This window comes from Equus quagga, chromosome 7, assembly GCF_021613505.1.
Source record: "Equus quagga isolate Etosha38 chromosome 7, UCLA_HA_Equagga_1.0, whole genome shotgun sequence".
Taxonomy (NCBI): domain Eukaryota; kingdom Metazoa; phylum Chordata; class Mammalia; order Perissodactyla; family Equidae; genus Equus; species Equus quagga.
In genome coordinates this window covers 99,585,176-99,600,102 of record NC_060273.1, presented here as the reverse complement: position 1 = coordinate 99,600,102, position 14,927 = coordinate 99,585,176, and positions in this window count along the sequence as shown.

Below are 14,927 nucleotides of genomic sequence, written 5' to 3'. Positions count from 1 at the left end.
GTGGATGTGTAGCAATCACTTAGTATAGTTTTAATTTACATTTCTATGATCGATAGGAAAGTTTAGCACCTTTTTACATACATATCGCTCATCTTCTTACTGATTTGTAGGAGTTCTTTTATGAATGCCAGGTAAGAATCTATTGCCTTTTGGCTCATATTGTTATAATTAGAAGGCAACTTTCTGTCAGCTTTTTTTTTTTTCCTAAGGAAGATTAGCCCTGAGCTAACATCTGCTGCCAATCCCCCTCTTTTTGCTGAGGAAGACTGGCCCTGAGCTAATATCCGTGCCCATCTTCCTCTACTTTATATGTGGGATGCCTGCCACAGCATGGCTTGACAAGTGGTGCATGGGTCCCCACCCAGGATCAGAACCAGCGAACCCAGGGCCACCGAAGCAGAATGTGCGAACTTAACCACTGTGGCACCAGGCCGGCCCATCTGTCAGTTTTTTAAAAAGACAGTTTGCCTTTTTTTTCCTCATTAATTTTGAAGCTAAGTCTATGATGATCTCTAGTTTCATTATGATTTGCTAGATATTAATTTCTACTATTTATTTTTCTTGAGATTTGATATACTTCCTGAATTTAAGAAATCATATATTTCAGCAATTCTGAAAGATTATTTTTTATTTTTGAATATTGTTTTTTTTTAAAGATTTTATTTTTTCCTTTTTCTCCCCAAAGCCCTCTTCAGTAACTCTCTCAGTGTTTAGTCTGTGCTTTAGATAACACTCTACTCCTTTCTTCATTAACATCAGCCTTCTTTCACTTCTTAGAACTCACTGAACTCCTTTCCGCCTTAGAGTCTTCACACAGGCTGTTGCTCTGTTTCCCAGACACAGAACATAGATCTCTGGGTACAGCTAACTCTCTATAATTGAGGCCTCAATTTTAGTGTAACATCCTCAAAACTGACTAATAATGAAAACACAACATCAAAATTGTAATATGCAGTTAAATCCATGCTTAAAGGAAATACATAACTTTAAAATGAGGGTATTGGAAAGAAAGGTGGAATATTCTAAATTAATGAAGTAGAAAACATAAAATATAGAGGATCCTCAGGGCCAAAATTTGGTCCTTCAAACAGATCTATAAAATTAATAAACCTTGGTCAAGTGTGATTAAGATCAACACAAAACCAAACCAAACAAATAGTCAATGCAACTAATGATAAAGAAGACGTCATAAAAGATATCACAGACATTAAAATATACTAAGAGAATATTATGAACAATTCATAAGCAATAAATTTGAAAATTTAGATAAAACGATTTCCTAGAAAAATGTAATTTATCAAGGCCCACAAAAGTAGAAACAGAAAATACAAAGAGTCCTATATTACTAATTATAATTAGAACCCTCACCACAGAAAATTCTAAGGTTAGATAAACTTATCAATGAATTCTACCAGACATTTAAATAAGTAATAATAAGAATGAAATTAAAGAACATTTCTCAGTTCATTCTGTGAGGACAGAAAAACCTCCATACCAAAACCTGCAAAGCATAATACAAGAAAAAATATTATCTGTCAATCTCTCTCATGAATACCAATGCAAACGTCATGAAACAATATAGTGGCACACTAAATAAGTCCATGATAGCTCTATGTATGTATCTATTTATCCATCCATCTGGGTTTATTCAAGAATTGCAAGGTGTTCTCTCCATTTTGCAGATTAGAAAACACACTTAGGAAGGCTAAGTGATGCCCAAGGTCCCTCACTCATAAGTGGCCCAGACAGCATCAAATCCAGCTGATTCCAAAGCCCATTCATGTAACAGCTGTGCTATATTTTCTTGACTCTTAAACCTCCACAATAAATTTTTTGCTCATTCTTGCTTCTTCTCTCACTCATGTCCAATCAACCAATCAAACTAGCAACTAGTCTTTACCTTTGTTTGATGCTTCTTCAGTGGAATGGTTCCTGTTGGTCCCTCCTTCCCTTTCCCATTGCATCTAACCTGCCTAGCCGAGGTCCCTATTCCCTGGTCTTTAGCAAAAATCATCAGATTTTTACTTATTCCCTGGTCTTTAGCAAAAATCATCAGAATAATTTGATGCACACACTAGTCTCTTCCCATCCCAAGATACTCTGCTGAAGTCCTAGCCTGCTCAGAATGAGTGCTTTGTAGGATGCACTTCGAAAATTTGCCCTAGAATCAACCACAAATTCTTTGCATAGCCCCAAATTTTCCTTGTACATCATCAGTTTGGGTGTCCAACTGTTAAACCTATAATTCTCCAGTTTTACAGCATTTTCTCATTGGATGACTTCAGGTTCTGAGCCATTTCCTTTCAGGGATCCTTCCCCGGCTTCCTGGTCCTCCCAGAAGGACTCAGATATGTGCAATTTTTCTGGCTGCTGTCTGTATTGGTGCTGCCATTGCACTGCTTTCCTCCTCAACCATGGCAACTATCATCAACCCCCTTCTTACACTTTTGTGGGTTGTTTTGTAACGGCTTCCTCCATGACTACTCACAGAGGCTATTTCATTTGAAATAAATAGGAAATAAAACCCCCCCTCTCTATTAGTCTCTTTTAGAAGAGTTATAGAGTAGGGTTTCTTGGATCCCAAGCTAACAGAGTTTGGCAATCTCCTCTCTTCCACACAACAGAACATTTTTCTCTTCAGGTCTCCTCTCTGACCCCCAGACCATCATGCTGAGTGTAACTCATGATGCTTAATTTCTTACTTTCTGGAGGTTTCTTTTCCAGAGTCTCTGCAGTTTCTTTCTATAATTTAGTTTCTTTATGGCCTTTCCCACCACTTTGCTATGCATGTCTATATAGGTCAGTCCTAAACAGAGTCATGATTCAAGTTCCTTTTCCAAGAAGCTCCTACATCCTAAGCAAATCAGAGAATTCTGGGGTATGGATATTTACTAAGTGCACATACCCTAGATATATCTGAATCTCCTTTCCAGTCCAGATAGGACTGTGCTTATATGTTATTCAAGACCTTCCATGATTTTGGCCCATACATTCCCCTTTCACTTTCTTGACCTTGTTTTCATTTAATGTATTCCTTGGGATTCCCTTCTCCTGCCCTAATCCTGCTGTTATAATCCTTCTCTCCTCTGGGGCTTAGTTGAAATGTTACTTCCTCTGTAGCCTCCCCTACTAACCCCAGCTGAAAATAAAGTTTCCTTCCTCTGGGCTCTCAGACAGCTTCCAAAACATTCTCCTTGTGTGCTTAACACACTCTGCCTCCTGCTGCAGCTGAGACATACAAGACCTCTCATCCATAAACAGAAAACAAAGTCATGTTTATCCGACCATCCCTCAAAGAATCAATGCACAATGAATTGTACGTGCCATGTGCCTAGGAATGTTGTTAATTTATCAGAAATGTGTTGACCTTGCAGCGAGTATCCGAGCAAGGATTTTTGGTCTTGATTAGAAGAAAAATACTCATTGTCTCATATCAACCTGTTTGGAGTTCTTAGAGTTCTCTGGATGGCATCTTGAGCAATCAGTTGATCTTCACATAGAGAGCTTGATCTGGAGCTCCCGCTGCTCGGAGCCTACCAGCAGGCTGAGTGTGGCTGAGCCACACCACGGCAAGCTCCAGAGATATTTGCTTTCAAACGCTTAACATTTGCTTTGTGTTACCCTTTTATTAGGAAGATTAAAATTGAAAGGGAAGCAAGTGAGGCAGGGCTTTCTTCTTTTCTTTCTGCAAGAACAGCTTGTTTCCATGACATTTATACAGGGAGCTTTTTCTAAATGACAAGCAGATTGTTAGAAGATGTTATTTTCTGTCTCTTTGCTTTGGATCTTCACTTAGTGGGTGTAATATAAGAGAGACAGCCTCACTAGGAGGGTGACTGTCAGGTATATGGATTCGGGAGGGGAGGGGTGGGGGTTTGTTGAATCCTTTCTGTTGGGGTTGCTATGGCAGCAGCCTAACAGATTCTGGCTAGAAGTTGTAAGATGTATTAGTGTTGTTATTCTTTTACATGGAGTAGCGTTTCTGCACATATAAGTGTCTGCTCTTTTCAGCTTTTTCTCTTAGTGAAGAAAATTGAATACTCACAGAAGACGCCATCCATGGGGACAGCAGGAAGTCCTGAGCGCCCAGGCCCACATGAATGGCCAAGTTTAGGCTGAGATCAGGGCCTGCCTTCTGCAGAAAAGAGGTCAGCCTCAGAGGGATCCAGTCCCATGTCTCCTTCTCACCCACACTGCTGAGTTACCGTGAGGCTGTGACAATGGAAGGAGGGAGCGCCGGGCTCTCCAAGCCTAACCCCAGCCATGCTCCACATAAGGGGTAAATATCACCTCCCATCTGCACCACATTGTGCTGATTACAAATTGCTTCCACTCATGTTATCCCTTCAAATGAACTCCAAGGAGACTGCCTTCATCTTGCGTTAGAAGTCTCCCCTTTTCCTAAGCCCCCTCTCCATTCTCACTGTTACTGCCTTGGCTCAGGCCTCACCACCACTCACATGGATTTGTACAATGTGTCTTGAGCTCTCAGCATTCAATCCATTCTCCTTACTCTCTCAAGGGTGATAAATTACCCTATAAAACAAAACTTAATGTGTAACTCCACCTAACTGAAGAACTCAGTTGCCTCCCTGCTGTCTACAAGATAAAATCCAAATGCCTTAGGCCAACATAGAAGGCCCTTCACATCTCGTTCTGAGTGTCCTTTCTCCCTGGTACTTTCCCCTGACCGTGCTAGCTGCCCCTACACCCCACCGCCATGCATCCTACAACCTATTCCTCAAACACATTATGCATGCAATTACCACTTTCTGTCCACAGATTTTTGTTTGTTTGGTCAGAAGAGCTTTTAAAAAATTATTTTGAGCTTAAATAGCTTTGAACAGGCACACACTCTCCAGTTTTCCACTGGCTTCTTTAGTATCCTGCCCACCCTCCACTACTTTGCATATTTATGTCACTTGCTTGGCCAGTGAAGGCATTTGAATGTCTGCCTCATGAAGAGGAACTGCATTTCCTTTCTGGTAATTAAATCCCCACCTTTCATGGTCTAGAACAAATATCACTACCAATTCAAAACAAGTCATGGCCTACCCAAGAAGTTGGGCCGCTGCATTTGCTGGTCTCTCTCCCACTGTTTTCACTCCTCTACAATAGCACTGATGTAAATATTATAATTATGTTTATGTCCCTCTATTCAACCATATTGTCAGCTTCCTCAGAAGTCAATCTTAAAAATTTCTGTATACACACTGACTAGCAGAGAACTGGAATGGCTAAAAATTTGTTAAATAAATGATCACCATTTTACAGGTAACAAACCAGGTCTCAAGTTAGTTAAACATAATCAGTGGCACAGACCTTATAAAGAGCAACACCTCAAGTTGAGTTCTGGTCTTCTAACTTTAAGACCAGGTTTTTCACAGATCCCTACATTCCAGAGCCTCAGAAGAAAAAGGGCCACCATTCCTTTGTTCTAGTCAACTTCCTTCACTGTGTACAGCTGTATCCTTACATCATGGAAGTCTCTGTGTACTTCCATGTACTCTGTGTATAGCTAAAATATCAATTGACTTTCCAAACTTTCTCTTTTCCTCACCTTCAAAGGAAAAGTTTGACTGTGGTCCATTGTTGTACCTCCAAGGGCAATGGAAAGAAGCAGATATGAAGAAATGAGCCCAAAGAAGGGGGTAGATGGTTCTAAGAGAAGAACTGGAGGCATGTGGAAAAGAAAATGTTCAGGAGTGAAGAAGGGAAAAAGAAGAGAAGCTTCTGGGTCATGTGGGACTTGGTGAGTAACATGGCTCAAGAGAATTTTTAGGAAATTTTGCTGTATGTGGAGTTTAATTTTCTGCCTCACTCCTGCCATGAAGAAGTCTTCTTGTAGAGGGCTCTGTGAATCCTGCAAGCCTTAGGAGTCATTTTTGTCTTTGGGATACGTCATAGTGCTGTTATGCAAAGTAACAGCTTGAAGGCTCAGGGCCATTTGGTAGCATATTTACTTATTGTTTCATGTTCAATCAAACTTAAGAATCATTTTATCAGATATTAAAGCAAAGGCCCAGAGAAACTATGTAATTTGTTGAGTTTCTTCCAAATTAGAGGAGAAATTATTTTTTTTCAGATGCTGAGCCAGGCCCACCTGAAGATGAAAAGGAAGAGCTAAGATCCTCCAAGATGCTAAGAAATAAATTATAAGCCAGAAGAATTAGAGAAAAAACGTTTGAGTGAAAACTGAAATTTTCAGCCATGAAGAAGGAAGTTGCTCTTCTGTTTAATGGCATTTGTAAGCTATGTTTCATCATTTGCCTGCATCCTTACTCCTCAATCCAAAGGAGGAGCAAATGAAGCAATGCCTGAAAACCCTCTGTGGACAATAAAATTCTTCATTAATGTACAGAACTATTAGTATTTGTACCACCAGCTATCTCTAGTCCATCCATATTTTGGACCTAGTTAAGATCATAGCAGAGACATTCTGATACCAGTGTTTCCTGAAAGCTTTCATTTGGTAACTATTTTTTCCTTCCTTTAAACATCAGAGAGCATAGTGCAGCTGAATAAACACTTTTTCATTATAATTGAAATAATGTTTCAGGAGTGGCTCAAATAGGTGAGGAGAAATACTCTGAAGAAGATAAGTGCCCCCTGAAAAGCAAGAGATGACCAAACATTCAAATCAGACATGAACCAGCTGAAGGCATGTTATGGTCTACACATATTTAAGGATGCTGGGCTAAATGAACCAGCAGTGTAATGTTGTCTGGTATCCTCAACTTCCTCCATCTCTGCCATCAACTGACTGTTTTGGGTTTTTTAATTTTTCAAGTATACTATGTTCTCGCATTGGAGTACTCAATATTGTAAGACAACAATTCTCCCTGAATTAATCTATAGACTCAATGCTATCTCATTAAAATCCAAGCAGGTATTTCTGTAGAAATTGACAAGCTGATTAAAAAATGTATACGAAAATGCAAATGATCTGGTTTAGCCAAAACAACATTGAAAAAGAAGAAAAAAGTTGGAGTACTCAAGCTACTTGGTTTACTTGAAATCAGCATGATATTGGCACAATGATATAACAAATAAAACAAGGGAACAGAACAAAGTGCATAAATACATAAATAAATTTATATATATTCAGAAAGAATATATGTTATATATTTATGTGTGTGTGTGCATGTCTGCACCAAGAAAATTAAACAAGGAAAGGATACTTTTTCAACAAGAGGGACTGAACAATTGGATACCATATTAAAAAAAGCAAAACTGACCCTTACTTCACACTACATACAAAAATTAACTAGAAATTGATCAGAAATCAAACATAAGAAATAAAACTATGAAACTGCTAAAATAAAATATAGTAGAAAGTGTTTGTAACCTTGGGACAGGCAAAGATTTTATAGACAGGACACAAATAGCATGAACCATAAAATAAAAAACTGGTACACTGAACTTTATCAAAACTTTCTGGCATTAAAAGACAGTGTTAAGTGTCATCTTTTACCTATCTATATGTGTGTTTAATCACGTTGGAAAATATCTTGATGTTTTCTTCTAAAGTTAAACATATACTTATCAAATAATCCACAAGTTCCACTGGTAAGTATTTACTCAAGAAAAATGAAAGCCTATGTCCACAGAACACCTTTATATGAATGTTCATAGAAGCCAAAAACTGGCAAAAAAAAAAAATCCATCAACAGGTAAATTGATACACGAGTTGTGACATAGTCATAAATTAAATACTACTCAGGAAGAAAAAGAAATGAACTATATGCACAGTATCATTGATGAATCTCAAAAATATTAGTCTGAGCAACAGTAGCCAGACACAAAGAGTGCATATTATGGCTCCATTTATGAGAAGTAAAGTTAATCCATAGTGATAAAGTTAGATGAGCGGTTTCCTAGGGCAGGGAAGAGGGAGAAGAATTGACTACAAAGGGATATGAAGGACCCTTCTTGGGGGATGGAAATTTGCTATATCTTGATTCGGATTGTGGTTCCATGAACGCATACATGTGTCAATTCATAGAACTGCACACTTAAAATGGGTGCATTTTACGATATACAAATTATACTTTACTAAATTAGATTTTTAAAAGTGTAATCACTTTGCAGCTCAATCTAATGACATAGCTCAGGAAATAATTTTATCACTAAAAGATTTCCAGTCTTAAAAATAAGTGAAATGTGTTTTTTTTATTGTTGAATTCATAGTTTGCACTATTCAATGGATTTTGTAACATGAGCCAGACTCACGCTGAACTCAAAATAAAGGTAAATCTGAGCAGCTGCTCTTTACTTCCTTGATGTTAAATGACACCAAGGGAACTAGGGCACTGGCTTTTAGTTTTCCGAAATGCCATATGGTTTGGTAGTCAAAGGAGATTTTCCTCCTTAGAAGGTTATGCATGTTCTCTAATGGGTTCTCAGACAACTCTTTTCAAAGTAAACTAACACTACCAATGCCATCCTTGGAGAAACTATTTTCTCTAGAAGCATCAGTGGATATTCTACTTTTTATGCTACATACTTTCTACCCTTAAGGATAAAGGAAAATGGCTCTTTTATTCAGAGAAAATGCTTTGCAATTTCATGGACTCTGATTATTAAACCTACATTTGCCATATATCCCTTCATTGTATTCTTCAGCAACAATGAAAAGCCTTAGAAGTGTTCAAGTTGTAGTGTTATTTTTGTGAGCTTCATAAAATGAGCAATTTAGGATACTTTGGCACCCAAGCACGCTAACAGCTACTGGCATTGTGGATTTAAAATAAGTACTTGGTGTAGTTAAAAATTGTCCAAGCATGTTCATTTTGCTGAATGACCATTTTGATGTTGTGATTAACTATTCAAGTCATTAGCTTCTTTATTGCCACAATCCATCCAGAGAAAAATAAAATTCTTCAGTTATCTCCAAGAGAAAATCAACTGATTTGCTAACTTCTTTCTAAGGTAGTAAGATGGAGTCCATGAGTCAATAATTTAAGAAATTTTGGCAAAAGTTAACCATTTATTAGGAATTTCCTATGTACCTAACATTGTATTGGATGTGAGACCCAGAAAAGGATAAAACTTGGTCTCTTATGTAGGAATCCAGAGTTGTGTCTCTGCAGAGTTCAAGTGAAACATATCTGGATAATGTCAGATATACGTGTGTGACTCAAAGTCTATATAGAAATCTTAGAATTAGATGAACTCTATAATTGTTCCAGTTTTCTGTTCAGTCTCTCACAGTGATCTTGATCTGATAGATAAAGAAATGAACTTGGAATCAAGTCATCTAATTTGTGTCACTTACTTGTCACATCACTTCTTATCTGTCTCCCCCGGAGAATGTAGGGCCCTTCACAGAGGAAACTGCATCATTTATCTCTGTATCTCTAGCCTTGAACAAAGTTTCTGGCACTGAGTAGGCATTTTACTAACATTGTTGGATGAATGAATGCTAGATTTTAACTCCAATTATTTAAGAAGTTAATCTTTTCTGATTCATGGACTCCTTTGAGGACTGGAGGAAATCTTTATCTTTACCAGAGACAAATGCATATAATATGGTATTAGGTATGTATTTCAGGGGCACCCTGAAGCCCATCTCTGGTCTACATATTAACAACTTTATACAGAAATTTAAAACATTAATAAGAATTTTCCTATCTGTAAACTAATAATCTGCTATTCAACCTTCTGTTTTATGTATTCTTAGTTGTATTTAACCTTAAAATTAGTTTTGGCATGAAAAATGCACTAGAAGGCTACTATCCAAATTATTTTGATTATATTTCCAGCTCTTCCATTAACCAGCTGTGTGACTTTGGATAAGTTCCATAAACCATCTGGGCTTCAGTTCCAGACCTGTAAATTAAGGAATTTGAACTAGGATGATTTCTAAACGTCCTTATGGCTCTGAAATTCTCAGCACTAAAGCGTTGGAGTTTCCCTGATGAAGGAAGGGATATGTGCAATGTAAATAATGACTTTACAATCTGCCATGAGGGGGTGGCACTAGGCATTATAAAGACTCAACGATTTTTTAAAAAATTTCTCAAGTAAACTCTTTGAAGGTGTCCACAGGTGTCTGAGAATCTGATCTATAGATTAGACATATCAATTTTCAGAACCTTGAGATTCCCAATGTGTAAAAAAGCAAATAGCCTCTCTTCCCACTGACTATTTGACTTTTAACATAATATTAATATTAGGAATAGCCTATCAACCAAAATTACTTCTGATCCTCAAGTCAAAAACAAGGGATGCCTATAAAAATTAAGGTTTGGGCAAGAACAGCTACAAAAACTAATGGCAGTCCTTAAAATATAGTTCCTGTGAGACTAAGGTCTTATCTTGGCATCAGATACAATATTCTGTGACATCAGTGCATGCAAGATAGTATTCTGTTAGATTTGTCTTTCTAAGATACCACTTAAATCATTTGTCTCCCCCCTCCAAAGTCCTGAGTGTCTCACCACTTACCAGCATGATAAAGTCTAAGCTCCAACCGCGCACATGAAGCCCACCCACCATCTGAGCCCATGGACATTGGCTTTCCCTGTTCTCCGTAAACACCAACAAGTCAGACAAGTTAGTTAGACAAGTTCTGCTTGTATCTCCGCACTTGACTCCCTCCATGTCATGGCTCATGCCATGATCGTTTCTCACAATCAAAATCCTACTCAACCCAGAGTCCTGTTTTCAACAATGGTAGACAAGGAAATTGACCATCCTTCTGGATAAAACTATAGCTAGAAAAAAAATTATAAGAAAACATCCCTTTGAAGGTATCACAGAGCTAAACAAAGAAGTGAAGAATTACAGATTAATACCTAGGAGACAAAGGAAAAGTCAATAACTGAGCAGAATATTTGTGGCTGATTTTGCCCAAGGTATCTGCCAATTCTGCAAGAATCTCTTTGGACACTGGGCAGCTGAGCAGAGTTTTTGAGAATCACAGGAGAAAGAAACATGAATTAGAGTTCAGGGCACACAGAGGAAGAGGGAGGAGAGTGGCACCTTAGCAGTAACAGTAGACTAGAAATCCACCCTGTTTCAGAGCCTAAATCCCCGATTGATATCATTCCCAATCTTAATTGGGTTAAGCAAACCCAGACTGCTGGTGTCTCTAATTTTCTGTGAGAAAAACAGTAAATCTTCTGCAAAGGATGACAAAACAGGAAACTCAATGTTAGGCTCCACATTATCTCTAAATCACTTCATATACTATATCCTGAACTCCAATTTAAAAATCACCAGCTACAGAGGAAAGAGAACAACATTTTATAAAGCAAAAAGAAAAAATAAAAAACAGCAGATGATAGAAATAAAGCCATACAAGATCTCCATAACGTCAGATAACTGACCTAGATTTTAAGTTAACTATATATGTTTGAAAAAAATTGAAGCTATGATTGAGATTTTTTTTTTCAGGAAAAAGAATCAATTGAAAATTCTAAAACTGAAAAATAAAATAACTGATACTGAGAATTAAAAAGATAGAATTAAAAGCAGATTAGACATCAGGAAATGGAAAATTAGTGAACTGGAAGAAATGTCAGAGAAAATATCCATGATAGAGGATTAAACATTTTTTTAAAGGATAAAAACATGCTAAAGAATATACAAGATAAATAAAGTATGTAACAAAAGAATGGAAGAGTAGTACAGTGAAAGAAATCTAATATACATGTAATTAGAACCCCAGGTAATAGAAAATGGAACAGAAGTAATATTTTAAAATTTAACAGCTGAGAAGTCTTCAAAACTGAGAAAACACACAAGTCACAAATTTAAGAAGATTATGAACCCCAAGCATAATAAATGCAAACAAAAAAACACTAAAATTCATTACAGAAAGCTATAAAAATTCTTAAAAACAGAGATTATTTTTACAAGCTGGAGTTATAAAAGACAAATTGTCTTCAAAGAAGCAAAAATGGAATTCATAGCTAACTTCAACAGAAACAAAGAAACTATAACTACCAAGCCAATATTGCAGAACCAGCAAATATTTTCCCTCAAAAATAAATGTAAAATACAACATTTTTCTAGAAAAATAAAAAGAGAGAATTTGTTGTGAAAGAAATACTGTAAGGATTTTGTCAGGAAGAAGAAAAAAATATACTAGGGAGACACTTAAAGATACAAGAAATAAAGAGTAACCTAAATGATTAATGCATGGGAAATTAAAATAAACATTGAAATTAGAAACCATTAACAATAATGTATTGTGGGATTTGAATAAATATTTAATTAATATACACCCAAAATAATAGTCAGAGGAGGATAAAGAGAATTAAACACTTTTAAGATCTTTACATTCTCAGGGAAGAGATAAAAGTACAAATTTATAACAAACATTGAGAAGTGAAGGACACATATTGTAATTACTAGGATAATTGTTAAAAGAAAAATAAAACCACATACAAATGATAAGTTAATAGACAAAAGGGTGTAATGAAAAAATTAATCCAGAAGAAGGCAAGAAAAGAGAAAAAAATGAATATCATCAAATATAAAGAATGAAAAACTAGGTTTAAAACCACGCGTATCAATAATTACGTTAAATTTAAATGTGCTAAATATCCAAGGTTTAAAAAGATCATTAGAATATTTTAAAATATTAAGCCCAACTATATGCTACTTCTAAAGATAACCCGAAAATATAAGAATACAGAACATTTGAAAATAAAAAGATGAAAAAAGATACCATGAAGAACACAACAAAAGAAGGCTACTGTAGCTATATAACCAAGGAAAGTATATAACCAAGGAACATTCCATAATGATAAAACAATCAAGTCACCAGGAAGATTTAATAATATAAATATGTATGCCTTTAATAGCAGAGCATCTAAATATGTAAAATTAAAATGGGCAGAATTAAAAGAAAGAAAAGACAAATTCACAATTATAGTTAGAGATTTTAACACACTTCTCTCAGTAGTCACCGAGATCAAGAAGACCAAAAAATAAATAAATAAAACCCCAATTCAAAAAGGTTATAAAAGATTGGTCCAACACGTTAAGCAAGCCAGACACAATTGAGTGTCTAGTAAACTATTGAGAAGTATATATTATTTGCAAAGACACATGGAACACTTACAAAATTGATCTTATGCCCACAAAGAGTCTCCAAAATTGTCAAAGAATTGAAATCTGACCACAGTGAAATTAAGCTGGAAATAACTGTTTAAGAATAACACTGCTAAGCAAACCATGAATCAAAGAAGAAATCACAATGGAAATAAAACATATTTGAAAAACATTAGTATAAGAAAGAACAACATTTATAGGGTGCAGGTAAAGCTATGTTAGAAAGGGAATTTTAGCTTATCATTTACAGCCTTACATTGTTTTCACATATTAATAGCTCTTATTAGAAAAGAAAAATGCTGAAAAATCAACACTATAGTCATCCATGTTAAGAAGTTAGAAAAAGAAACGCAAATCAAACTTAAGGATAATAGAAGATGGGACATAATCAAGAACAGAAAGAAATAAAATAGGAACCAAAATTACAATGAGGAGAATCAAAGTTAAAAGATTTTTTTTTGAAAAACATTAATCAAATTGATAAACCCCGCTGAAAGTGATTTAAGAAATAAGAGAGAACGGAAAAATAAGCAATACAGAGAATGAAAAGGAGGTTACAGGTCAGATACCGCAAACATTAAAAATATAATAAGAGGATATTATGAAGACTTTCATGCCAATACATATCAAAATTCAGATGAAACGAAAACTTAGAAAAAACACTTTAACAATACTGTCATGAGAAGATATAGAAAAAAATGACTATGGGGCCCAGCCCCATGGCCTAGTGGTTAAGGTCAGCACACACTGCCTCAGCGGCCCAGGTTTGGTTCCTGGGCATGGACCTACTCCACTCGATGGCAGTCATGCTGTGGCAGTGACCCACATGCAAAATAGAGGAAGACTGGAACAGATGTTAGTTTAAAAACATATCCATGAAGAAAAATCCAGACCAAGGTGGCTTTAGCAATGAATTCACCAAATATTTAAGGAAAAATTATCACCAATCTTACGCAAACTTTTCCAGAGAATGGAAGAAGAGGAAGAACTTTCCAGATCATTTTATGAGATTGGCATAACCTTGACATCAAAACCTTTCATGCGTAATAAAAGGAAGAAAAATTATAGGCTGAGTTAATAATGACGGGTGAGAGATTTTTAAAATTATCAAATTCAGCAATATATAAAAATGGTAATATATTATGAAGAGATTAGTGTTATTCTGGAAATGAAAACATCATTCCATGTTTGAAAATAATCAATGTAATTCATCTCATTAACAGAATAAAGAAAGAAAAATATGCAATCATCCCAATTGATACAGATACAGCATTTGATAGAATTCAACATCCATTCATATTAATTTAAAGAAAAAGTATTAGCAAGCTAGGAACAAAAGGGAAGTTTTTTGATCTGAAAAGAGAGGAAGCATACACATGCAAAAAAACTTACAGCAAAATCGTTCTTGATAGAAAAATGTTAAAAAATTTTCCTTATGAGACCAGAAATGATCCAGGAATGCTGACTAACACCAACACCAACGTTACATTAAACATAGCACTGGAGGTCTTGCTCAATGTAATCAGGCAAGAAAACATGAAAAAAGATAAAAAGAATCAGAATGGAGGGAATAACCTGTGATTGGTAAATGACATAATTACCTATACAAAAATTCAAAATAAATTACAGACAAATGATTAAATTAATACTTGTACTGGGCAGAATTGTTGGTTACAAGGCCAATATCCAAAAGTTAATTGCATTTCTACACCATCAATAAACAATTAGAAAATAAAATTTAAAAATAGATGTAATTTACAACAGTACCAAAAATATCAAATACCTAAAATAAATCTGTGAAAACATATTAAGATCTCTGGTCATAAAATCAAAAGACATTATTGAGAGTAATTATTAAAGGA